The following is a 24,210-nucleotide window of genomic DNA, read 5'->3' as shown; positions in this document are numbered from 1 at the left end:
AAAAATGAGTTGCATAAAGGTTATATACAGAATAACATGTGGAATATGTATATTATACCATTTATCTAAAGCTTAAAAGCAGTGATAAAGTTTAAATTCTTGAATTGGTAATAATACTGTAAAAACATAGGAAATAAATATCAAATTCAAGATTGTGATTGCATCTTTGAAAAGTGGAATGGAATAAGGGTATAGCTCACAGGAACATCATCTGTATATGTAATGAATTTTCATAAAAAACAAAGCAAAGTAAGCATGGCATATTATTAGATTTTAGTAGAGCTGGATTGGGGGTCCAGAGAGGATGTAGAGGTTCATTTTGGTATTCCTTTGATTTTTCTATGGATTTTGAAGCAAATGATTTTGAAATTTTTAAAAACATGCTGTTCCTTTTTATAAAGATTAGTCTACAATAAAATGTATACTTCCAGTGCTCCATTAAGAACATGAATGGGTTTATCGATTCTTTCTATTCTATGTCTTGTAGTAAATGCTTAACTATTAGTTGATGTAAGAACTACAACTTAGAATCATGACCCATAGAAACTAAACATTCTAACCAACTCAAATTACTAGCATATCTAAAAATATGTCATATGTTCCTGCCTTTGTGTACTTGGAATTGTGTAATATACAACACATGGATTATAGATTATGCAATTGTATGTGTGTAAGATTAATCAGTCTTGAGATACGATCTTGAATTTATCTTAAAATAACTGCAATTATATGGTATTCTTTAGAAGCTCATTGGACTCCAAGTTAGAGTTTTAGCTACATTTAAATTTTTAGCTTAAACTTCAAGAGGGCAATAGTAATAGAAAAGCAAATTTTAAAAGCCAGTGATCAGCAGGATGCAATGGTATGCAGGCCTGTAATTCCAGCTACTTGAGAGGCTGAGGCAGTAGGATAGCTTGAGCCTAAGAGTTTGGGCTGCAGTGAGTTATGATCACACCATTGCACTCCAGCCTGGGTGATAGAGCAAGACTCCATCTCTTAACAACAACAAGGAAATAACAAGAATGCTGCACTGGGCTGAAACAGAAATGCTGCTGAGTGTTTATAATCTTTGATTGTTCTGTGCTGCATAAGGATCAGAATACAGTGGTGGCAATCTCAGTTGAAATGTTCTAACTTACCTAATGTGATCACATTTTTAAAGTCTTCCCTCTTTTTCCTAGGTTTAATAATGATAGAATGAAGACCATAATAAAAGAGACCTCTACTTAGTCAGCAATTCTTACCTTGTAAGTATTAACTGTGAGTCTCCCTATCATTGTTATAAAAAGTTACTGTTTGGTGTCATGTTCTGGTTTATTTCTGATTTTTTTTTTTCCTGCTTATCCTAGTATGGTAACTTTCTAACCTCCCCTAACCCTCTACATGTTGAGATTTGATGTTAATTAATAGTTGAAAGCAAGAATAATGCCATTGTCTTGGTAAGTTATTTAGGGAAGTATTTTATAGCCTGGCCCTGTCATCTCCAAGTCTGAGAATCACAATTTTGAGCCCTTTTTCTTCAAAGGAATTAACAAATAAGTAATTCTCTTTCTTACTACCATCATTATACAGGTTTATTGATCTTACAGTTTTATAAATTGAGAGTTTTCTCTCCACTTGAGAAATGATTTTTTAAAAACTTTTTAATTTCATTAGGTTACACTTGAGACTTTGTAAAGAGCTTAACATTTAGCTGTTAAAACTTGAAGAGGTTGGAGAAACATGAAGGCAGTCCTTTTTCCTTCCCTTTTTAAAATTTTCATTTATTGTACATATTTATTGGGCATCTGCCATGTTCCTAGTACTTCTCTAGGAGCTGAAGATATAGCAGTGAACAAAACAGATAAACAAGTAAGTACGTAAATTAAAGCATTTCTGACATGGATTCCAAGTCAGAGGTTTTGGGTAGGGGCCAGGACCCTGCAACTTTAGCAGGCTCTCTCTGAGAAGGATGCCAGCAGCTCATCTGTGGTCCATGCTGTAGAGAAGCACAGTGTAAAGAACCCACTCCAGAGAGCCAGAGAGGAGTGTCCAGCTGGAAGTTCCCCTTTCTTCTGTCAGGGAAGTTTGCAGAAGTGAATGCAATGGATAGCAACACCAACACCCCGATGATATGTTCAGGGTGGACAGAAAGGCAGTCTGTTTGGTTTAAGGTCTGGAGCAAGCACCTTAATTATTCAAGACATCATTTCTCGCCCTGGAGTGCCCCATCACCTCCCAAACTAAATCTCACATATTTATTGCAGATATCAAAATGATGATTTGTTTTTCTCCTTTTTCCTTCCTTTTATATATACACATTCATAACTCTTCCTTATACAAAGAAACATTTTTTCCCCAATTCATTTAACTTTTGAGACACTTAGAAATTCTAAAAGAATAGTTCTAACAAGTTAACTGAAATTAATATTATGCCTCTGGAAAACAAGATCAAGGGCATATAAAATGCGCAAGATACTTATTTCCATAAAAGTATTTGAGATCCTATGAGCAGTTACCAAAAAACGTCATTTCCATCCATTCCTTGAGCTAATTCTGCATCTCTAAAGAAAAACTCACGTGCAAGACTTTCTGTTCTTAATGATGTTGAGGACATGGCTCTATTTAAATGAAACTAGTTCTTCAGATGCTTTCATTACATTATCTCACCCAGTGACTCAAATAATGTGTATGTGTTGGGGGGTGGCCTTATGATCATAGATGATCAGCCATTGAACTCAGTAAGGTGAGAATTTTTAGGTAGGAGATCAGTTAAATATTGAAAACTGTTAGTAAGAAGCCAGTTTGCAAAGAAGTAGCCAAAATGCCACAGGTCACTTTCTTTTTCTAATTTTCTCCTGGTTACATTTTTGTCTCTGGAAAATTAGAATGGAAACATTTGCAAATCCCTAAAGAATCCTATATAGTCCAGGTTTGGATTCCTTAATTAGTCCCTTGGAAGCCAGCACAGCCCTTCTTCAACTTAACTCTTAGAAAAAGAAGTCTTTTTAATTCGTAATACACTCAGACTGGAGGGCAGTTCACTTTTCAAAAAGAAATAGGTATCATTTAGTTTCTAACAGATATATAAGCACAGATAACATCACATTCTTAACATCATTTCATCTCCTTTATAAATTTCTAAGCAAGCAGTCTTGGATACTTTCCAGCATCTTTTAAACATAGGCCATTTGTCATATTTCATAGTTGGAATGCTTTCTATTGTCTGTTCTAGGTAAATTCCCTTCAGATTCTGAAATAGTGATGTTTTCAATTAAACAATACCCAGAAAAATAGGTACATAGTGACTGCAATAGTCAGCAATCCTGTGTAATGGTGTCTTCTCCTTCTCTCCTTTTTTTTTCAAATGTTTGTTTAATGCCATTATTTCTTTAAGATGGGATTTTTTTTTTTTAAAGCTGTTCATTTGTGGAATGTGGATGTTCTAGAAGTTGTAGAATAGTGATGTTTCTGTATACCATGTTGTCAAACAATGGCAGTTTTGGGTTCACTTTTACAAATTAAATATAGAGATGGAATATTTTTCAAGTTTATTTTTCAATTTAGAGATCTTAAACTTTCGTTGCCTAACAAAAAATTGAGAAATAATTATATGTCTTTTTTTCCTCCTTTTTCTTTTTTGAACTATTCTGATTTTTCGTATTGCATTTTTTGATACAGACATTTAAATTATCTATTTCTGTTTGTAAATGTAAGCATATTTTTACCTGTAAATGTAATTACATGTTTATATCTGTTATGTAAATTTAAATGTATCATTTGGTGCTTAAAAAACGTTTCTAGGTGCTTTGTCAGCAGTTAAGAACATTACATCTCTCTTTTTAATAATCTACAACAATAAAAATCTTAAAACATTGACTTTATAGATAAGGAAAGGAAAGATGAAGCAGAAAATTTACCAGTGCTGTCAGTGTTAGTCCCATAAACAAAAATGATAGAGATAAATTACTTCCTAATTCCAAAGACTTACTAAATTGGCTGCTATCAAGAGCAAGACTAATAAAAAGAAAGAAAAAAACTATTTCTCACATATGACTAGTTATCAAGCTAAGTTTTTAGAAGTATTATCAAGTTAGCAATAAAAGCAATGACATGTAATCATACCAGTCTAGAAAATGTCAGTTGTTAAATTATAGATAATACAAATGTAGGACTGACTGAAAATACTGTAAAAAAGAAAAATGACAGTTTCAATCCATAGAGCAGTAAGTAATCGATGATATGGCAGACGATACAAAATCTGTTGTGCTTTCAATAAAACCATAATGATGTAATTATATTATGCACTGCACGTAGCCAAAGATTCTCCTATTTTTAATTATTGTGATAGAAATTTACTCTTGCGTAAATTGCTGTCTACCTGTGCCACTGATGAGGAAATTCCAGTTATCTTTAATAGTTTAAAAATGGGAAGGTTTCCGGGCGTGGTGGCTCACGCCTGTAATCCCAGCACTTTGGGAGGCTGAGGCGGGCGGATCATCTGAGGTCAGGAGTTCGAGACCAGCCTGACCAATATGGTGAAACCCCATCTTTTTAAAAAAAAAAAAAAAAAATGAAAATGTTTCTGGGAGAAGGGAGTTTGCCAAAAGAGAAAAAATAAGTTACTCTTTTGTTAGTTGGATTAGTGGTGAAGAATGTTATAATCCAAAAAATTCGTAAAGGCACAAGCTGCTATCAACATTTGATAGTAAAGGGAATGTCTTATAAACCTATTCATATGTTGAAGTGCCGTTAATTTAGTAAATATATAAAATCTAGGCTCTTGTGTATTGTTCTATGATTAATGAACATAGAGAAAGTTCACAATATGTTTCAGCTGTTTTTCATTGTTCAGATAATTGCAATTTTTGAGAATTAGACATTTAATCAAAATGTCAGGTATTCCTTGTCCTCGTTCTTACGTATTTGTCATATATATGTTTAGCAAAATTATTGAGTTAAATATTAGCTTTTATGTTTAAGCAATGGCTGTGTTTTTGCTGTTAATAAAATTGCAGCCATAAAATTTGAATTTTAGTGCTAAAATTATAGAAAGGAGCTGGGCTTGTTTCCTCAACCTGAACAACTTCTTAGTTTCTAGATGGATGATTCAAAGAGGAATAACAGGGAATTTTTTATTTATGAAGTTACTTGGTTTTCTTAGGAAAACAAAAACAAGGTAGAATTTAACAGCATGGGGCCTGATTTAAGTAGAATATAATTGTACAGATATAATCAACTCTGCTGTCATGGGATCTCAAGTTATAAACATAAATGCAATAGGTAATATCCCCTGACTTATTCTATGTACTTTTGCCCTAATCTACTACCTATTAGTCTTAATCTTGAGTTTTTAAACTTAATCTCCATTTAAAAGCAGAAATAAATTGAATGCAGAATTAAAATGTATATTGTCAGTTATTACACCTGATTTTTTGCCTACACTATAAGCTTCATTTTTCCTGTTATATCCAGTAAACTAACTTAATGCTTATTTTTCTGTTAAAACAAATTACTTCAAAATATCTTATAAAATCTCAGTTTCTTAAAACTATTTGTAGCTCATAAAAATTAAGTTTTGATATATTTAACAGTATTACCACTAAGAATGCCATCCTTGGCCAGGCGGGATGGCTCACGCCTATAATCCCAGGACTTTGGGAGGCCAAGGTGGGTGGATCATGAGGTCAGGAGTTCAAGACCAGCCTGGCCAACGTGGTGAAACCTAGACTGTACTAAAAATAGAAAAATTAGCTGGGCATGGTGGCGGACACCTGTAATCCCAGCTACTAGGGAGACTGAGGCAGAGAATTGCTGGAACCCAGGAGTTGGAGGTTGCAGTGAGCCAAGCTCACTCCATGGCACTCCAGCCTGGGCAACAGGTGAGACTCCATCTCCAAACAAAAAAAAAAGAAAAAAATTCAAGTACTCTATCACTGGTCAAATTTCACAACTCAGTTTAAAATGTTTAGGGAGGCCGGATGTGGTGGCTCATGCCTGTAATCCCAGCACTTTGGGAGGCTGATGCATGTGGATCACTTGAGATCAGGAGTTCAAGACCAGCCTGGCCAACATGGTGAAACCCAGTCTCTACTAAAAATACAAAAATTAGCCAGGTGTGGTGGTGGATGCCTGTAATCTCAGCTCCTGGGGAGACTGAGGCAGGAGGACTGCATGAACGCAGGACGTGGAGGTGTACTCCAGCCTGGGCGACAGAGGGAGACTCCATCTCAAATAAATAAAATGTTTAGGGAAATAATAATATTTGAATTAAAATTCAGAACACCTGAATTTTAAATTATCATTATTTTTAGTTTTTATATCCTTAGTTCAGCTCTTTGTTTCTTTATGCCTCTAGTATTTGGTGCCCTGTAGTCAGAACTTAGAATTGGCAATCTGTCCTCCAAATCCTTGACAAGACAAAATAGTAAAGTACACTGAATTTTTCTAAGTCAATTTTATTTCAAATTGAACTTTATTAATTTTATTTTGACCCTAGAATATTAGAATTAGAATCATAGTAAACAAATGTTTTCCTTTATGTTATAAATTGCATTTATGTTAATAATAACAAAATAAATTATCATAAGAGGGTAGGTTTCAACTTAGTACAGTAAGTTCTCACTTAATAGATTCTTGGAAACTGCAGAATTAAACTAAATGGCATAGAATAAAACTAGTTTCACCATAGGCTGCTTGATACAAAAAAAACTTAAGTTCCTACAACGTATTTCTGGTCACAAAGAACATCATCAAACTTCTAAATAAAGATCCAACACATTTCTGCTATTAGACATTGTGAAATAAATGTGAGTTATACATACATTTAAGAAAATTAAATCGAAACAAAATATTTACCCAATTTTTGATGACCATCAATGAGTGATGATGGTCATAGTGGTGGTGAGTTAAATTAAGGAATAAATGTTTGCAAAGAAAAAACCATAAGGAGCACCTTCTACCACCATATTGTTCAAAAGCAAGCAATAACAAATATGGCAGCATTGCTGAACACTTGCATACTGCATCATTTGTTGTTGTGCATTTGTATGATGATTTTAATTTGACAAGTTATAATTTTGCAATAATTTACATTCATTTATTTTCCAACCCACTTATTCCACTTTGGAGTTGCAGGTGGCTGGTGTCTATTCCAGAAGCTCAGGGATGCAAGCTGGGAACCAACCCTGGATAGGATGCCATTGCATCATAGGGTTTCCTCATACCCCCACACTCACCCATACTGAGACAATTTAGATGTGCCAACTAATGTAACATACACATCTTTGGGATGTAGGAGAAAACCCACACAGACATGGGGAGAACATGGAAACTTCACACATTGTAGTTCCAGACAGAAATCTGTGTATTTTTTCTCTTTAGTGTTAAAAATGAAATGATGTGGAATGAAACAACATCATTTGAAGATCTTATGTGTATAACTTTGGCCCTAGATCTACTGTCTAAAAATCGTTTTTATGTCTTTTCTCTATGCTGTACATTCTCAGGTTCTTCCACTGTTGTCATGGCATTAATTTCTAGACCATTAATTTTCTGGATACACAACTTTGGATCTGTTATATTTTGTTTGTATTCCTTTTAAAATACTAATGTATAGGTACAAAACACACTGCATCTCTTACAAGTAAAGTTCTGTAGTGCAGTCTGATTGCACTAGCTTTTTTTTTTTTTTTTTTTTCCATTAATACTACTGGGTCATGTTGAGCTGCAGTCCACTAAAATACTTAAGTATGTTACAATTTCAAATCCTACTGTAAACTTAGATTCAGTAGTATTTATTGAACACCTGTTCACTACTAGACGTGCTTGTATAAATTTCTGCTGCTTATTTTACTGACAATAAGTTTAAAATGTAGAAATTGACCAGTAGATTTATTGTATTCGGGATGATTTTATAGTTTAGGAGACATGACTAGAATTTCTATAAGAACAGATCATGAGGACAAAAATAAATAAGTGATAAAAAGAATTTCTAAATAGTTTTGTTAAATGCAATAATAACTTTGTAAACTACAGATGAACTGATATTAGAGCACACGTAAGAAAATAAATGTCTAAAAAATGTTATTGGAAATAAGAATTGTAAATCATTAAGGGAAAAAACATTAACTTTATACAATTTTTTTCCCATATTTCTTAAAATAACTTCTAATATAGAAAGAAAACCAACTTAAGATATTTAAAGATTCCCATCTACTCAGATTTATCATATTGAAGTTGAAATCCTAGGCAGGACATTTAATTTACTTAATTTGTCTCACCTTGCAACATGACTACTTTTTTTCTTAGAAGATTATAAGAATAGACAGTTGTGGTATATCAAAGGCCAATAGAGCTATTAAAGGCCTACAGCCCGGAATATAAACCACCAGACTTGGAACTATGACTGTTGTGTAAAGGATAAGGACTGAATGATTCTGCCCTCGGAATATTTTCGTGTTTTTTTTTTTTATTTTAGAAGCTCTTTTCTTGGGTTATAGCAATTAGGGCTCTTTTCATGTCAGGTTAGAAACTGGCTTTTCTTTTAGCCAGCAAACTCAAAAGCAGAGATTTAAGGGATAGAGTCGTGATATTTCCAGTGGACCAAGATAAAGGATTGAAGAAATGGCAATGGTCTATAATACTAGTAAAGATTTCCTCACAGCTGGTCCATTTTGAACGGAGAGGTAGGTATGGAATAGGGAAACAAGTTACCTGCCCAGCACAGTACTCAATAATGAGAATAATTTTCTATATTCAGAAGTTCTTAGTGGTTATTATGTCTCTTAAAAGAGACCATTTAGGCCAGGCATTATGGCTCACGCCTGTAATCCCAGCACTTTGGGAGGCTGAGGAGGGCAGATTGAGATCAGGAGTTCGAGACCAACCTGACCAACATGGAGAAACCCCATCTCTACTAAAAACACAAAATTAGCTGGGCGTGGTGGCGCATGCCTGTAATCCCACCTACTCTGGAGGCTGAGGCAGGAGAATCACTTGAGCAGGGGAGATGGAGCCAAGATTGTGCCATTGCACTCCAGCCTGGGCAACAAGAGTGAAACTCTGTCTAAAAACAAACAAAAAACAGGACTTCAGTCCTGGAGAGTTGCAAGCCCCACAGGCTCTCAGGCTGTTGGTCCCCAGATAGATCCACTCTGTTGGCTATCTGAATTTAAAAATAAATAAGTAAATTAAATAAAGAGACCATTTAACTGGAATGGAAGTTGTTTTCTTTGGAGAAAAGTAGGTAATAGTGGATAGGTCTTAATCATACAGACCTTGATACTTAGGCAGAAAGTAGAGATTCTACTTAGAAAACTAGAAATTCTTTTTCTTTTTTTTTTGAAACAGGGTTTTGCTCTGTCACCTGGGCTGGAGTGCAGTGCAGTGCAGTGGCGTGATCATGACTCACTGCTGCATCAAACTCCTGGGCTCAAGTGGTTCCCCCCACCTCAGCCTCCTGAGTAGCTGGGATTACAGGTGCCTAGCTGATTTTTACAATTTTTGAGGGGGACTAAATGATGAGAACACATGGATACATAGAGGGGAACAACACACATTGGGGTCTTTTAGAGGGTGGAGGGTGGAGGAGGAGGGAGAGGATCAGGAAAAATAACTAATAGGTACTAGGCTTAATACCTGAGTGATGAAATAATCTGTGCAACAAACTCCCATGACAGACTTGACATGGTGGCTCACGCATGTAGTCCCAGCACTTCGAGAGGCCAGGGCAGGTGTGTCACTTGAGGTCAGGAGTTCAAGACCAGCCTGGCCAACATGGCAAAACTTTGTCTCTACTAAAAATACAGAAAAAGTTAGCCCAACTTGGTGTGCTGGCCTGTAATCCCAGCTACTTGGGAGGCTGAAGCAGGAGAATTGCTTGAACCCAGCAAGTTGAGGTCACAAGTGAGCCAAGATCATGCCACTGCACCCCAGCCTGGGCAACAGAGTAAAACTTTGTCTCGAAAAAAAAAAAAAAAGAAAACCATCTCTCATAACAGATGTTTACTTATGTAACAAACCTGCAGTTGTACCACTGAACTTAAAAGAAAAGTTAAATAAAATTTTTTTGTAGAGATGGGGTATTGCTACATTGCCCAGGCTGGTCTCTCAAACTTTTGGACTCAAGCAGTCCTCTCACCTCAGCCTCCAAAAGTGCTGGGATTACAGGCATGAGCCCCCTCGTCCAGCCTAGATATATTCTTGAATATATGTGCTTTGGGAAGTTTTATTAATTGATTGAGGACTAGGAAGTCTAGCTAAAATGCAATTGGAGTTACAAGGTACTTAAACCTAGATATAAGTTATGAAATCAAGAATGGCAAAGAAATCAGTGAACTGAGGTCTTAAAGAATCGATTGGTTTTATCAACTAGCTGAATACAAAAGATGATTGATACAAGATGAAAATTGAGTGTTAAGAAAATAACAATGGGAAAGTATGAATAATTAGGACATAAAAGGGAGCAAAAGAAGAATGTATCTAAGAAGAAAAAATGTTATAGTAAATAGCATTATTTATCAAACCTTTTATATTGCGTTTCTTGACTAACATGATATATTTGTAATTTAGTCATATTTGGGAACCAAAGTCAAAAAATATGAACGTTTGATTTCTAAGAAATTTAACTATTTGTATAAGGAAATGATTATAAGGGAATCTAATATTACAATAACATTTAGCAGGTTTATATATATAGTCTGACTTTCTGGAATATTCTAGATTGAAATCTACTTCATAGACAGTTTTTAAGCAATCTTTCATTCATTCATTATTTAGAAGAAATGAAGGCAGTGTAGAAACAGTAAAACTTTATATTTGCTTAAGCTTGACCACTAGGTTGTTTATATTATAAAACAGTCATTTTAGATTAAATCTGATTATTTTATTGGATGCCTATTCCTAACACTGAATTTTAAAGGTATGTTCTCTATTTAATATAGCCTTTTTGTTTTTAAGTATTTATATTCCAGAAACAAGAATCAAAAGTACATTTTAATCTTCCCTGTAAATGTTATATATTTAGACACTTTATAAGACTTTCAACTGCATAGTAGGGTAATAAAAAAAAATTACTATGTTTAGCCAGGCATGGTGGATCATGCCTGTAATCCCAGCACTTTGGGAGGCCAAGTGGGGAGTATCACTTGAGGCCAGGAGTTTGAGACTAGCCTGGCCAACACGGTGAAACTATGTCTCTAAAAAAAATATAAATCTTACCTGGTCGCGGTGGCACAAGCCTTTATTCCCAGCTACTTGGGAGGCTGAAATGGAAGGATGCCTTGAGTCTAGGAGGAGGAGGTTGCAGTGAGCCAAGATCATACTACTGCACTCCAACTTAGGTGAAAAAACAAGACTCTGTCTCAAAAAAAAAAAAAATACTGCTTAATGAAATTGTCATGCATTTTAGTTTAGGCCTCATAACTCAGGACTTTACATAAATATATTAAAGAATAGTATTTTAAAATTTTCCATCTGGTATAATACTGACCTACTGTGTATTATTCCACTGTCATTGAGCAAAGATAGTCATTCTGCGGCCCAGACACTGTATACAGTTCCTTAGAGCTTCAAGTGCAGAATTGAGGCATATGTGGAGAAAGTAATTACCATTACAGATTGTGTTGATGCTGGATTTAAAGTAAAATTAAATGTTCAGGAAACCTAAAGTAAGGTAGTGCCATATAAGGACATGTCTAAACAACAAACTAGCAAAACCATGTTGATGACATGTATTAGTATTTGAATATCCCTATCATGTGAGTGAGAACAGTATAAACTTACAGATCAAGGAAATTTTAAATTTAAAATAGTCCCTTTTTGAAGGTATAGTATAAAACCAACTTTGGCAGCACCTAAGTTGAAGATAAATGGAAAGGAAAAATTAGACCATACTACACTGGGAGGAGATTATTATTGCTATTCAACAAAGGAAAAGAAAGAGATATACCTTCTCTATGTGCCTGGAATTGTTCCACTGACTCTTTCAATCTGTTAATATATTTAAATCAAGAATTTTCATACTTTTTTTCTGGAGAATTATAATATTTTCTTTAATAGTTTATTAGGCTTTCAAATAGAAATCAGATAGTTAGAAACAAAAGGAAAATAGATAAGGAAAAAATCTTCCTCCATGGTTGTTTACTAAAACATCAGTGATAAAATTGTAATATTGTCACAGATAATAACAGTCTTTAAAGAGATAAAATTATGCTGAGATAAATTGTAGCATGTTTGCTGATAGGAATCATGCAACAGAAAGGAATATTAAATAATGATGCAGGAGAGACTATCTAAAGGAGTATCCTTAAGTAAGCAAGTAAGGATAAAAGAGAAGGAATTTGTCATATGAACAGTGAGGGTTCGTTCATAATAGAAGGAAGAGTTATATGTGCACAGATACATGTTAGATTTGGTGGGAACTGAGGAAATTTCTGATACTTTCCGTTTTCTCAATGAAAGTAAAATGAAAGGGAAGGTGTTGGAAGTTTGAAAGGGGAGAAGGGGACACAGCTGTTCCATGTTTTTCTAGGAGAATGAGAGAATGAATAGACCAAGATTGCCAGAAAACTCTTAAACAAATTTTAGATATAAAAGATAATAGTAAAGAAAAATTATCTCTGTTCACAGATGACACAATTACGTATGTAGAAAAGCTTTAAGAGTCCACCAAAAACTGTTAGAACTAATGAATTCAACAAAGTTGTGTGATACAAAATCACACAAAAATAAGTCATATGTCTGTTCACTAACAATGAACAATTCAAAAAGGAAATTAAGAAAACAATTCTATTTACAAAGCATCAAAAAGAATAAAATACTTGGGAATAAACTTAACCAAGGAGGTAAAAGACTTGTGTATAGCAATTACAAAAAATTGCTGAAAGAAATTAAAGACAACAAATAAATGGAAAGGCATCCCACGTTTATTGATTGGAAGACTTAATATTGTTAAAATGACAGTACTACCCAAAATGATCTACAGGTTGAATGCAATTTCTATCAAAATCCTAAATTTTGTTTAGGAGAAATAGGAAAATTTATTCTCACATTCATATGGAATCTCAAATGAAGATAATCAAATAAAAACCAAATAACCAAAATAAAATTTAAAAAGAGAGTTGGAGTTCTCACTACTTAGTTTTAAAACCTACTACAAAGCCATGGTAATCAAAACAGTAATGTTGCTAGCATAAAGCTAGACGTACAGATTCATGGAAATAGACCCAAGGGCCCACAAATAAACCCTAGCATATATGTTCAAATGATTTTCAGCAAAGATACCAAGAAATGCCAAAGATCCTCATTCAGTAGAGAAAGGACTGTCTTCAACAAATGGTATTGGGAAAACTGGATATCCATACCAGAAAAGAACAAAGTTGGAACCTCACCTTACACTATATGCAAAAATTAGCTAAAAATTAATTTTTGTATCGAAGACCTAGACATAAGAGTTAAAAATATGAAACTCTTAGAAGAAAACAAAGGGCAAAAGCTGCAAGACATTGGATTTGGCAATGATTTCTCTGACACCAAAAGCACAGACAAAACAAGTACATCAATTGGACCTTTATCAAAATTTAAAACTTGTGCATCGAAGAATACTATCAATGTGAAAAGTCAGCCCACAGAATGAGAGAAAATATTTGCAAGTCACGTATCTAATAAGGAATTAATATTCAGAATGTATAAACTCAATAAAAAGCCAACAACCCAGTCAAAAAATGGGCAAAGGACTTAAGTAGACATTCCTCTAAAGAAGGTATACAAAATAAAAAAGGCATACAATTGGCCAACAAACACAAGATGCTCAACATCACTATTCATTAGGGAAATGGAAGTAAAAACCACAATGAGATACCACTTCAGTCATTAGAATGGCTATTATCAGAAACAAAACAAGAAAATACATGTTGGCAAGGATGAGAGAAATTATAAATTGCTGATGAGAATGTAAAATGGTATAGCCACTCTAGAACACAGTATGGCAGTTCCTCAAAAAAATTAAAAATAGAATTACTGTATGATCCAGCAGTTTCACTTGGGCACATGCCCAAAATAATTGAAAGAAGGATTTCAAAGAGATATTTTTTACACTATGTTCGTAGCAGCGTTATTCATAATAGCTCAAGACAGAAACAACCTAAATGCCCATCAAATGAATGGACAAACAAAATGTATACACACACATGATGGAAAACTATTCAACTGTAAAGAGGAAAATTCTGTTGCATGCTACAACGTGGATAAACCTTGCAAACGTTATGTTAAGTGAAGTAAGCCAGACACGAAAGGACAAATATTGTATGTTTCCACTTATATGAGATAACTAGAATAGGCAAATTCACAGAGACAGAAAGTAGAATGGTGATTTCCTGAGGCTGAGGGTCAGAGGAGATGGGCAGTTAGTGTTTAAGCAGTATCAGTTGGGGAAGATGAAAAAGTTCTGGAGATGGAGGGTTGCACAACAGGGCAAACATTTATACCACAGAATTGTATGCTTAAAACTGGTTAAAATGGTGAATTTTATGTATATTGAACCACAATTTTAAAAATACAGTTGACGCTTGAACAATGTGAAGATTAGAGGTGCCAACCCTCATACAGTTGAAAATCTCTAAGTTTTGGCTTCCCTAAAACTTAACTACTGATAGCCTCCTGTTGACCAGAAGCCTTGCCAATAACATAATGTCAATAACACATATTCTGTATGATATATGTATTATATACCATATTAAAGTAAGCTAGAGAAAATACTAGGAAAATAATAAAAAATATATATTTATTGATTAAATGGAAGTGGATCATCATACAGGACTTCATCTTCACTGTTTTCACATTGAGCAGGCTGAGGAAGAAGAGGAGGGGTTGGTTTTGCTGTCTCTGGGGTGGAAGAGGTGGAGGAGGTGGGAGAGGAGGCAGGAAAGGCCAGGCATACTTGGTGTAACTTTACAGAAATACCTCGTAATTTTTGTCTGACTTGCTTTTTTACTTTTCTGAAAAATGTTTTTGTAGGTTACCAATCCTTTGTCCACCTTGTGCTTTAGTTTCAGTGCCCATGTTATAGAAATCAAAATTAGTCTTTAATAATTGCAACCTTTCTGCCAGACTGTCCGATGTCAGATTGTCTTCTGGCACTGCTTCTTCTATGTTGTCTTCCTCATCATCTGGCACTGGTTCAGAAGCAGTCATCTCTTGTCTGTTAATTCCTCTGGTGTCTGTTAGCTGTTGAATTTCTCAAAGATCCATATCTTGAAACCCTTTGCCCCTCCCCCACCACACCTTTTTTTGTCATATCCATGTTCTCTTTCATGATATCTGATTGTCTCGCTCATAAATCCTATGAAATCATACACAACATCTGGACACAGTTTTCTCCAGGAATGTGTTTTAGACTTGATGGCTTTCACAGCTTTTTCTGTAACAACAGTAGCATAATCAGTGGTATAATTCTTCCAGACTTTCATGATATTCTGTCAGGGTTCTCTTCCACAGCATTGATAGTCATTTCCACAGGGTACTGTGTATAATGAGCTGTAAAGATCCTTATGACCCTGATACAGAGGATGAAATAGAGACATTGTGTCAGGGAATGTAGACTACCTCAGTGCCTTTGGTGTTAAACTTGTGGTTCTGTGTGGTCAGGAGCCTTGTCCAATATCAAAAGAACTTTAAAAGACAGTCCCTTACTGGCAAGGTACTTCCTGACTTTGGGAACAACGCATTGATGGAACCAATCCAGAAAAAGCATTCTCATTGTCTGTACCTTCTTGTTGTACAACCAAAAGACTGGCTGCTGTTTTTTCTTTTCCCTTTGAGGCTCAGGGGTTAGCAGCTTTATGGCTAAGGGCAGCAAACCTTACTGCATTTGCACAAAACAGTAGAGTTTGCCTATCTCTTCCTGCCTTAAATCCTGGTGCTTGCTTCTCTTGCTCATCATAAATATCCTTTGTGGCATTTTCTTCCAGAATAGGGCACATATATCAGCATTAAAAACCTGTCCAGGCAGATACCTTTCTCCCCACCGATTTTCTTAGTGGTGTCTAGGAGCTCATCTGCCTCAAAGCTGTTTCTCCTGTTACCTTGACATTCTTAAAACCAAACATCTTTCTGAAACTCAAACCATCCTTCGCTGGCACTAAATTCTTCAGCTTAAGATCCTTGACTTTCCTTTACTTTAAAGTAGTCTTATAATGACTTTACTTTTTCTCAAATCATATTAGAGTCTATAGGTATGCCTTTTTTATAACAATCCTGCACCTACATAAAAGCTGCATTTTTAATATGAGGTAAGGTGTTCCACAAAGAGCGCAAGGTTTTTGTTCCTGCTTGTGTAGCTGCAGTATGGCTACATGAATCCCCCCCGCCTTTTTTTTTTTTTTTTTACAATGATCACACTGGATTCATTTATCTTGAAATGGCAACCATGGCTATAGACCTCAATCTACAGAACGTACGAAGCAATTTAACTTTTTCTTGTAATGTCATAACCTTTCTCAGCTTTTGGAAGCACTTCTCAGCATCACCAATGGCACTTCATAGTTTTATTCGTAGTTTACACTATTGCATTAAACACAATGAAAAATACACAAGAGATCACTTTTTACTGCAATATGCAATTTGCTGAAGAAACTGCTAACACTGAGATGATTAGCATCACAGAGTATTTTAAGCAGATACTCAAGCTCACCACAGTAACAGGTGACTCCAAAATTATTGTAGTAGTATTGTATGAACTATAATTTTAGTCAGTTATTTAATACTGCATCTTATGTTTGTTTCTCTACGCAAATAGCACTATGTACAGTCTGTGTGTAAGTTTTGATAAATTTTAGCTCATAACTTGTATATATTTTATGAGAGCACATTGTAAAACAGACTAGAATCTACATACGTATATCTTATACACTAGCGACATGTTTTTCTTAATTTTTTAACTATTTCTAGGCTATGCGGTTATCTGAGTTTTTTCAAATTGTTACAAATTTCAAACATTTTTCAGTATATTTAAAAAATTCATATATAAGTATGCCTGTGCAGTTCAAACCCATGTTGTTCAAGAGTCAAATGTAGCTGGACCCAGTGGCTCAGGCATATAATTCCAGCACTTTGGGAACCTGAGGCGGGCAGATCATTTGAGGTCAGGAGTTCAAGACCAGGCTGACCAACATGGTGAAGCCTCATCTCTACTAGAAATACCAAAAAAAAATTAGCTCAACATGGTGGCACACTCCTGTAATCCCAGCTACCCGGGAGGCTGAGGCAAGAGAACCATTTGAACCCAGGAGGCGGCGGTTACAGTGAGCTGAGATCATGCTGCTGCATTTCAGCCTGGACGACAGAGACTCCAAAGGTCAAGTGTAATAAGTGAGAATATTGTTGCTGTGAAATTTTTTTTAAATATGTGAATATTTATATTTATGTCAAGTTTAGCACTCTTAGCTTAGTTGAAAATATATGAACTTTGCACAAAAAAGTAAAAAGGATTGGAAATGAAATAACCCAGGTGATTTCTTCTTGAATTTGGAATAATCACTTAATATTTAGGATAATTATTTGATGTCTACATTGGCTGTTCAGGGACAAAGAAAAATATGTGGTATTGAATAGTTATTTATTTTATTTTATTTTTTCTTTTGAGACGGAGTTTTGCTCTTGTTGCCCAGGCTTGAGTGCAAAGGCGAGACCTCTGCTTTACTGCAACCTCTGCCTCCCAGGTTCAAGCGATTCTCCTGCCTCAGCCTCCTGAGTAGCTGGGATAACAGGTATGCACTACCACGCCCAGCTAATTTTGTATTTCTAGTAGAGACAGGGTTTCTCCATGTTGGTCAGGCTGGTCTCAAACTCCCAACCTCAGGTGATCCGCCTACCTCAACCTCCCAAAGTGCTGGGATTACAGGTGTAAGCCACCTTGCCCATCCTGTTTTATAATTTTGTGTCTTAAAATTTAAATGATTTTAAATTCTTTCTGAAAAGAGACTGTGTATCTGGTATACTGCTAAGTAGTGTAATAAATGTATGCGGTGAGGGAAAGCCTGAAGGACAATTCCTTAATTTAATTGATAAATACAAATATATATTATGTATTTCTCAAGTGAATGCAAACAGATTTATTTTGATTACATGTTAAAAATTGTGCAGGCCAGGCACAGTGGCTTTTGCGTGTAATTCTAGGACTTTGGGAGGCCAAGGCAGGAGGATTGCTTGAGGCCAGGAGTTTGAGATCATCCTAGGCAACATACCAAGACCCTGTCTCTACAATAAAATAAAAATGTAAAGTGCTGTGCGTGGTGGCGTGCACTTGTAGTCCCAGCTACGTGGGAGACTGCAGTGGATGGATCACTTCAGCCCAGGAGGTCAAGGTTGCAGTAAGCTACAATCATGACACTGTACTCCAGCCTGGGCAACAGAGTACCCTGAGATGCCTGTAGCTCTTGGTCTTCCTATTCCCTGCCAGTCTGGTCCATTTACCAGGTAAGGAAGTATACTCCTAAAGTTTCCACTTACTTAGATGTAGAAATGAAATTTTTTTTCTCTAAAAGATACCAGAAATTGTTGTATCTCTTAAAAAAAAACAAAAAACAAAAAACGTTTTTGCAGAAACTTGAGACAATACGGAGCAGAGTTACATGTGAAATCCAGATTGCTTAGATAGAAGATTAGCTACAGATAGTTTTTATTGATGGGAAAAATATTCAGAAAAAATTAATATGAAATGTGACCCTGTGCTTTGAAGTAATTAGATATTAGAATGGAGGGGCAAATTTTAATGCTTTGGTTCTATACATCACTTTACTATTCTGTAATAGATGTAATTTTAGCATAGCCATTTTAATGATGAGAAAATGGGGCAAAAAGATTGTCTAGGCTTGAGTGGTGGCACCACTAGCGTGATGGCAATTTTCTGACATCTTTTAGAGAAAAGGAATTTAATTTCTACAGTTGGGTAAGTGGAAACTTTAGGAGTATTCTTTCTTACCTGGTAAATGGACCAGATCAAGAGCTATAGGATTTGTTTATTTCTCATCTCAGGATACCAAATTAACTCATCATCCCAAGGATTCATATTTTAGAATTACTTACTGTATCAAATGATCAACTCTGAGAGACCTTCTAATGTGGAGATCAATGATGAAACTAAAATATTTAGATTATTAATAACAAATTACCTAAGGGAGAATTGGATTGTTTGAAGCTTTTTTTAATTAACTATATTTAGAATTAAAATGTCTTAATTAGAAATTTAATAAAATTGTTTATTTATCATTAAAATATTTTTCTTTAAAACTATATTTGCATTTTGCTAGCTTAAGTTTATTGAAACTGAGCTCTTGTATGTCATTTCATATTTTTCCCTTGATGTGAAGTCTTACCTACTTGATGAAGATGTCTTTTGAAAGGTGTACTGCAAGGGACAAAATGTTCATAAATTCTGCTTTTACCAAGGTAAAGATCAAATTTTATAAATTTGCTTTTTGATTTATACTAGGAAAAATAACTTAATATATTGAATATATTCAAAAATTTAAACATTTAATTGTATTGCCTTGATAAGTTGTCATAGCAAATAAATGCTTTTCTTTTCCGCATTTTATTCTTTGTTTCCTAACTTGTAGCCCTGTGCTGGGCACAGAACGGACTTCAGTTAAGTTTTTGATGTAGAAATGTTTTATTATTCTACTTTAAATCTTCTTAAAAATAACTGATAAGGCATATTACATCAATGTTATAATGTTTAGACATATTTTTTGTATGCATTTTTTTTCTGAAAAAATATTTTTTACATTCTTTAGGTGCTAATGTGTGTTTAAAAAAAAAAAAAAAAAACCTTGGAGTAAAGTAGCAGCACATAATGGTTTGTGGATTTTGAAAAGGTGCAGGCCATATTGTGCTGCCTCAAAAATACAAGGATCTGATCATCTGAAAAAAATATATTTCTTCTTATTCATAGCTCTTATGATAGCAATGTCAGCAGTGCCTTAGCAGCACGTAAATATTGGCGTTAAGATTCTAAAATTATCTCCAGTATTAACTGTGCTGCTGAAGTAAGGTTGACCATACTCTACAGTTGTGTTTTAATGTATATTAATGTTACTAATATGTCTTTAGTTTTATTGATGTCTTTTCAGTATTACTGATAATCTTGTTATTTTTAGTATGCTTCTGTAAAAATAAGTTAATACTAATTTATCAGATGTATTGTGTCTCTTAAAATAGTATAATTGCAATTTAATAATAATTTTATTGAATGCCATCAAGAGTTTCTTGAAAGAGCTTATGCAGCATTAGAAGAATTTATTTTAATGCACATTTACATTCAACATAGACATTAATTCAGAATTTTCCTAGGGATAAAACAAATTCAAGTTTTCCCTTTGTTTTGAAATTACTTTTAAAATATGCCATTGTGTCACAGATAAATTATAAAATACGTTAAGCATTTTGAACAGAGCTTAGAAGACTATATTTAGTACTGTTTCCAAATATTTCTTTATATGTGAAGGGGAAAAGGCATCAAAATAAGGGAATTAAATACCTGAAATTCTGGTTCTCAAAACACACTTAACCATAACTTTAAAGGTAGTAAAACCCTTGTAGGTAACCAACCCACTTACTGGATAGCTGAGGAAACATAAAACTCAAGTAATTTGCTACACATATCAGATTAGTGTCTTAGTCCTGTGTCTTCTTTTTTGTTTGTTCGTTTGTTTTTTGAGACAGAATCTCGCTCTCTCGCCAGGCTGGAGTGTAGTGGCGTGATCTTGGCTTACTGCAACCTCCTCCTTCCAGGTTCAAGCAATTCTCCTGCCTCAAGTAGCTGGGATGACAAGTGCCCCCCACCATGCCCAGCTAAATTTTAGTAGAGACACCTGGCCTAATTTAATTCAAATCTGAACAGAAGGCAGGGCGCAGTGGCTCACACCTGTTGTAATCACAGCACTTTGGGAGGCCAGGGTGAGTTGATCACCTGAGGTCAGGAATTCGAGACCATCCTGGCCAACATGATGAAGCCCCGTCTCTATTAGAAATAAAAAATTAGCCAGACGTGGTGGCAGGCGCCTGTAATCCCAGACACTCGGGAAGCTGAGGCAGGAGAATCACTTGAACTGGAGAGGTGGAGGTTGCAGTGAGCCGAGATTGGGTCTCGGCTTTCCAGTCTGGGTGACAGAGCAAGACTTCGTCTCAACAACAGAAAAAAAAAAAATCTGAACAAAAATGCTTTATTTATCTTCTTTTCCTTATCTGTGGTGTTTTAAAGTCATTAAATTTAAAAATGATGTTCAGGATAAGATGAATATGTTTGTGTCGTGTACCATAACTCTGGTGTTATTTTCTACAAGGAGTGTCTTAGAGTTTTCAATAGTAACCATGCAGAAAACCTACAAAATAAAAACAGTTGTTAATTAATCCTTTCCAATCATAATTGTCTATTTTGGAAACTCCTAAAGTATTTTAGATGTAATTTAAGAAATTGTATTCGAGGATGAGAGTGGTGGCTTATGCCTGTAATCTTAGCACTTTGGGAGGCCAAGGCAGGTGGATCATCTGAGATCAGGAGTTTGAGACCAGCTTGGCCAACATGACAAAACTCTTTCTCTACTGAAAATACAAAAATTAGCTGGGTGAGGCAGCGGGTACCTGTAATCTCAGCTACGTGGGTTACTGAGACAGCAGAATCTCTTGAACCTGGGAGGCAGAGGTTGCAGTGAGCAAAGATCGTGCCACTGCACTCAGCCTGGTGACAGGGTGAGACTGTCTTAAAACAAAACATTGTATTTGAAAGCTAAAGGATCTTTTTGTTTAAATTCTAATTTGAAGATAAAATATTATATAAAACAAAGCTGTCATTTTTAAAAACAGTCACTTTTTGCACAGCAATGTTTTGTTCCCAACATACCATATATAGTGGATAGAACTAAATGCCAGCATTTACATGGAAATACTGCCTTGGTGCTTTTAAAAATCATTTATCAAGCTCTTAACTTATTTTCTTTATTTCCTTTCAACCCTTGCATGAAAGATGGCACCAAATATATAACTTTTGGTTCCACTAAAAATATTCCAGGACCTAACACAGATGCTTAGAATATTTATTGAATGACTTACAAAGTTTACCCAATACTGTCTAATACTTTTCAGAACAACCCAGGAGTTAGGTGTTTTTGTTTCTTTTTTTCTTTTTCTTTCTTTCTTTCTTTTTTTTTTTTTAATATATCCTAAATGTAGCTGAAGTCAGGTTTTAGAAAATTATATTCAATCTGTCTTCTAAATGACAAGAAAAATTTGCCTTTTCCATTTACCAGATGATTGTTTGTATCATTAAGTGCTCTAGATGTGAAGAAGGATTATTTGGAGCTTTTATAGATAAATGAAAACTTTTCTTGTTTTTAATACTGACAGTGAATTAAAGAAAAATTGAAATATTTGAGAAGAGAATATAGGAAAAATCCTGCATTAAAACTTATTGAAATATTATTTAGTTTCCAGTCTCTTCTTAGAGAAGAGGAGGTGGCCTGTCGATACCTAATGAAACAACGTTTAGGAAACTCTCAACAGGACTGGATGTTTTATTTATAGAGTTGTAATTTTGAAACACATCAGGAGCCAGTACTAAAATGAAAGTTTGTACCTTTCAGTGTTAATCTTATTTTGGCTTCTTGTTTTGCAAAAAAAAATACATAGTTGTATATGGGTATAAAGTTTTCATTTTTTCTTATTAGGAAAAAATACTAATCTTTTTCATTTAGGTTTCTTTTTAAATTGATGCCAAAGAATTTCAGTATTGAACATCTTAAGTCTGTTACTTGGAGTATGGATTGAGTTTGGAGCTTTCTCAGAGGACTGCAGGAGAGTGTCCAGGAGGTAGCAAGAAATGTATTTCAGTCATTCTATTTGCATCTTATATTCAAGGACAAATCTCTCCAGATGGCACAGATTAATATGTGATAATAGATTTGAAAACTTGACCTAGCCATAGACTAAATTCCATATTTAATATTAAAGATTTTCTTCAGTTATGTATCTTTTTAATTAATTCAGAGTTATAGGTGTTTTTTAAGCCACTAAGTGTTATTACTGATACATGCACCAGTTAGCCGTACGATTAGCAAGATTATACTTTCATAAACTATTCTTTCTCTAAATTAATATATTTGTATATTTAGAAGTTGACATTCTAAATCAAATTGTATTTTTTTCCTTTTGCAGGTGGATAATTACTGTACTTTCCTCATGGAAAAAGTTTTATTTTAAGTGTTATTTCTCATTGAATATTATCAAAAAGGAAAAAAAAAATGACCTAAACTTTTGAGATAGATTTGGCTCTAGTAAGTATTTAGATATATCACTTGCATATCTGGGAGAAGAAATAAGAGGCTATCATCAGTACATTCCTATCTACTAAAAAATTTTGTTTTGTATATGTCAAGGGATTACTTAAAACTTCCATTTTATTACTAATAACTTAAACACTTTTATTGAAAAACTAACTCCTCCACTGGAAATTTAACTTTATGTTCTTATCTGCTTTACATATAAAATACGTCGCAGGTATTTCTGATGTCTTTCTTTTTTTTAAGCCTATATGCAATGAAAAATATATTGGCAAAATAAACGTTTAAATGTTTTATGCTAAAATTACTGTGAAACATGACAAGTTAGCTGCTGTTTTTGTTTACATTATACTGAAATTAAATGTTCATAATTTATATTTGGGTCTATTTTTATAAATCAGGGAATCTATGCAAAAACATTGAGTAGTACAGATTCTTCTCTAATTCTTTGGGACTTTGAATAACGTGATATTGTAATTGGACCCTTGTGTTTTGAAGAAATGCCAACTGCTTGAAGAATCTTATTTGTATTATTTGCTATAGGGTTAGATGTTGAGAAATTCTGCTGAAAAAAAAAATTTAAGCCAGTTCTACACTAAATATTCCTCAGTATGATTAATTTCTTATTGGATGTATTCTGTGTCTTTCTTTTGTAATTTGTAACTTTTATCCACTTAGCATGAATGATTCTATTAAAGAAAATCTTTAGGAAGTGGTAGCAACTTGAAATCGCCCCATAGTTTGCCTGTTTCCACATTTTATTATAATCTTTGGGAGTGCTTACACTTATAGTGCTAACATTTTCAGAGATACAGGTTCTTATAGTACCGCTAAAACTTTTTTCCTCCTTGAACTGAATTCCTATGATAATAACTATAGGGTAGTTTTTTAAAATTTC

At 34.5% G+C, this 24,210-nt stretch overlaps 1 protein-coding gene across 1 annotated transcript in view; it reads left to right on the top strand.

Annotated features, from left to right (window-relative positions):
- Positions 1-24,210, top strand: part of LOC105726707 (uncharacterized) — an 83,761-nt gene that overhangs the window by 10,128 nt on the left and 49,423 nt on the right. Inside the window, exons 2-5 of the mRNA XM_064373443.1 lie at positions 1,182-1,247; positions 17,621-17,744; positions 19,347-19,425; positions 23,188-23,306. The gene's annotated coding sequence lies outside the window, so the exon portion shown is untranslated. The remainder of the gene's footprint in view (positions 1-1,181; positions 1,248-17,620; positions 17,745-19,346; positions 19,426-23,187; positions 23,307-24,210) is intronic.

The sequence above is a fragment of the Aotus nancymaae genome, unplaced genomic scaffold (genome assembly GCF_030222135.1).
Source record: "Aotus nancymaae isolate 86718 unplaced genomic scaffold, 86718_ANA_hifiasm-v0.15.2.pri h1tg000009l, whole genome shotgun sequence".
NCBI lineage: Eukaryota > Metazoa > Chordata > Mammalia > Primates > Aotidae > Aotus > Aotus nancymaae.
This window is presented reverse-complemented; position numbering and strand designations above follow the sequence as displayed.